Source organism: Egretta garzetta, unplaced genomic scaffold, assembly GCF_000687185.1.
Source record: "Egretta garzetta isolate BGI_Z169 unplaced genomic scaffold, ASM68718v1 scaffold323, whole genome shotgun sequence".
In the NCBI taxonomy this organism is placed as follows: Eukaryota; Metazoa; Chordata; class Aves; order Pelecaniformes; family Ardeidae; genus Egretta; species Egretta garzetta.
Window position 1 is genome coordinate 1,272,355 of NW_009259435.1, and position 4,196 is coordinate 1,276,550.

A 4,196-nucleotide genomic window follows, 5' to 3' on the forward strand; every position below is an offset into this window, starting at 1 on the left:
GGCAGGGCTGCTCTCGATCCTTTCTTCCCCCAGCCTGTACTGATACCGAGGGTTACCCCGACCCAGGTGCAGGACCTTGCACTTGGCCTTGTTGAACCTCATGAGGTTCACACACGCCCACCTGTTCCCACTTCTTACTATTAGAGGACACTGCCAGTTTATCCTCATAAAGGACACGTAAAAAATCACACAGGTAATTGTCTAAGCATGGAGAAAGTAACCGGAGTGTCCTAAAGCAAATATAATGTGGGTTACATCCAGAAAGAACACTTGTATATTTTGCTAAGAAAAAGAGAAATAGGCAGAAGGTGAGATGTTAGGAGATATAATCAGTCCAGAGCCGGTGTGTTGTTTGGTCATCCTCCTGACTCTTTGGTAACATCCTAAAAGTGAGCAGTGATGACACTTAAATGACAAAACTTTATTCAGGTAGAAGGTAGAAAGATTTACCATCATTAACTTTTGCCTAGAATTTCTGTCTGCTGTGAATTTTGACATTCTTTTGGTAGATTACATTTATTCCATATTCCTAGTTGGGCTGGCTCCTCACACGTCTGAGATGTCCTATGTATCTGCACATATGCATGTGAGAGAGGAAAAGAAAGAGAAACTAAATAAGAGTTAACAGGTTTCTTTTAAGAATTTTTCAATTTCTAAGTGACATATTGGAAACATCAATTTAAAATAATATAAGAGCTGGGGAAAACAAAAAGTTTGAAAAAATTATTTAGATTTTGTTTTTCTTGTAGGCAGGGAGAAAAACCTTGTCCAGACTGTGTATATATATCCAAATTTTAGAGTCCTTTATTTAATTTTTACTTGATCCAAAGCAGTATATAACTTCAATAAAATATTGGATTACTAAGTATCAGGAAAGGATTCCAAGATTTGACCATATAGGTTATGAGGTATCTTGGATTTTTATTTTTTTAAATGCTTTTTACATCAACTTTTATTCCCCCTTTCCCTCATGATAGTCTAAGCCAGGAATAATTCTATTAGAATCAGCAGAGCTAAGATCACGTAAGACCAAGAATAACACTGGGAAAACAAAATGCACTTAAAGTTCAGGCATGTTTATGTCTCAACTTTCCACTTTTCCTATCATAATAGAGGAATCTGAGCTCCAAAGCTCTGAGCCAGAGCTGCATTTCCACTATGTTTCAGATGGGAAAGGATATCTGCACTGGGAATATCGTCTAAACCCGTGATTAGTTTTTAAAAAAAGCAACGCAGAAAGAAAACAGATGTTAACTGTTGTGAGAGAAAAGTGATTGGCAGAGAACAGAAACTGAAATATCGATGGTTTAGCATAAAATGCCTTTAACTGGAAATGGCAATACCACAGTGGGAGACGAAAGCTGTCTTAAAATGTAAGGCACAGCTCAAGAGCAACATTCAGTCTGTGCTTCCATGTGGGGATGAGAATTGGTAATTTGCAACCCCCCAGAAACAGGGACTGTCTGTATTTCAGGGGTGTTCTGCATATCCCACACGTGGCGGATAACAGACTGAAATGTCAGGCTTGTATTTCGTCTACCTTACATTTGCCTTTGGACTGCCTAGGACAACACGGAATTACCATAGAAATACCACACTTACCTTGCAAGCTACTTGTCATACAGCTTTCCCTTTAGGGAAAAAGCTGTGTTACTGGTTATATGTTCCCTTAAAGGAGGCATCGTTTCCCCCCTGAATCCAGTAATTGCAGTTTAATGAAGTTAGAACAGTCATTCGCAGCTAAGACGCCTCACATGCCAGATTTTATCTCCCTGTCTCTGCAGACAGAAATTTAACACCAGCCATTTTTTACAGGGCATTTCTGTGCCCGGTTCCACTCCTCCCCCACCTCCACTTTTGCATCTTCCTCCTTACTGTTCCTTCAGTGATGAGAGATGTGGTGATTGATGTGGTGGGATGAGCCGAGAAACTGTAAATCAGGAGGAAAGCAGGGAGAGCTGGAGCGGCGCAGCGAGGTGCAACGCAAACTAGCCAAGCACGGCTTTATTTTTGCTGCATCATCACAGAGACAAATGCCATTGCAAATGAAATGGGGAGGCATAAAGAAAATGAATGCAGTTTGGGGGTTGTGAGTTTGTTGGGGTTTTTTTTTCCTTCTTTTCCAAACTAACCAAGGTCTAACATTATTTGAGAGGAAGACAAAGCACTTAATTAAAGCAACATTAGGTCCTGTTGACTACAGGAATGAAGTATAAGAATTAGTAAGGCATGCTTAAAGCTAAGCACAGCCTTAAATTGGTCTGGATTTTGCTCCTAAGGAATGAATTGAAAGAAAACCTTTCCCTTAAGCCTGACAAGCTATTACTACATGGCAATAATCTTTGCTGTGTTTTTTCTTTGTTCCCCTTTAATTAGGCAGGAAAGTGTTGCGCTAAGCATAATGTGTTTGAGCTCTGCATGCCCCGTTTCTAATGGTACTGAAGTATAAAGCTACTTTGTTTGGGTGTGCCGTGGCTTCATTAATATCTATACAGTACTTTGAGGTCTGCAGATCAAACTATTGTCTCTCCGGCACCAGACCAGGCGAGAGAGAGCAGACAACGTCTGTTGTGCATTACCCACTTCAGGTCACAAAATGAACGCCGTGTTTGAAATAGCATAAGAAAAATACCTTCTGAACAAGTGCCATCCCCACCGTCAGCAGCTCCACAAGCAGTCCACGGAGGCTGCGTGAAGAGCAGTATTTCCGATCGCTCACGTTCATACTCATGCCGTGGTAACTGAGCCTTTTCGGTTCTGCAGGGCTGTGCCTTGCTTTCTACAAAGTGTAGGAGATAATGTAACAACAGAGCCTGTATTAGCTGTATGAAAAAAATCCGGTTTTCTGTAGGAAATGACAGGGTTGGTCACACCCTTCTCAAATGATACCAGTCAAAAAATTAGATGTACTCATAACACAGACATTTTTAAAGCAATCAAAAAATAATGTTCTTTCCTAAATTCTTTATAAAATGCTATAGATGGTAGCTTCTATAACCTGCCCTGCAGTGCTGGAACCTGTTGATTTGCGCTGTGAAACATCTTTCCAGCCCTCCTTGTACCAGGGAGGGTGCTTTGAATTGGTGGGCAGAGGAGCCTGTAAGTAATGTGATATAAATGAGCTTGCAAGTGGAAGGATTTCCCCCACCTTGAGGTGGTATTTGGATAAACACCTGGTCCAACGGGCTGTGAACGAACCAATACTTTTCATTATTGCTGCAATGTCCTGAGTCTTTGAAATAGTAATAGCCTGATGTAAGGGACAAATAAAAATACCCAAGGAAGTAGTTATCCCAACTGTATCATTCCTGATTGTTTCTAATTACTGTTACTCTGAGATCTGAGAGTGAACAAAGCTAAATTTTCTAGCTGCATTTTTAAAGTCAGTACAATTTTATGCAGGAGGGAAGGAAAAAAAAAGAATTGCTGAATCATTTTAAGCATGAACATATAAAGATCCCCATTAAAATGGAACATACTGCCAAAAGAATAGACCAAAATCTGTTCCACACTTTAGATTAGTATTGCTTAGCATCCAGCTGATCATCTCTTCTTATCAGTGTGAAATTGCTTGCAATATTTTGATATTTAAAAATTCCTGTTCCTATCTAACTTTGGGGCTCCTGCTAAATGCCAAGTGTGCGCATGAATTTTTTTTCTTGGTTTTATTTTTTAAAAACATGGGGTTTGAATATCTTTTCCTCCAGATATACACACATAAACACACTACTGTATAACTCCACCTCTGTTGACCAGCTCAAGTTCACAGAATAGTCTAGTCCATACCTGGTATCCTGATTTATCCAGTGGCAACATGGACACCTCTGCTTTCCTAACCAAGCCTCCATTCAAGTGGGGGCCTGGAAGTGTCCTGAGCAGACTGAAACAAGGGATGTGGTGATGGAAAGAGCACATGGGAAGCAGATAAGTTGCAACTTCTGCAGTGACTTTATCTGCAGGTTGTTTTCATGCTTCTATCAAGTTATTTCCTTCTGCTGCCTTTTTTTTGGGGGGGAAAAAAATGGCACCAGTTTCTGCTGTCCCCCTCATGCCTGTCCCCAGCTTGCTTCCAGTGCTATCGGTCCAGCAGTCTGGGGACACGCAGTGAAGTGCATCAGGGCACTGGTGTGGCTGCTAAGTGATGCTGAGAGCAGCACCCAGAGCTGCACAGCCCCGGCTGGTTTGATTGCAGCTTC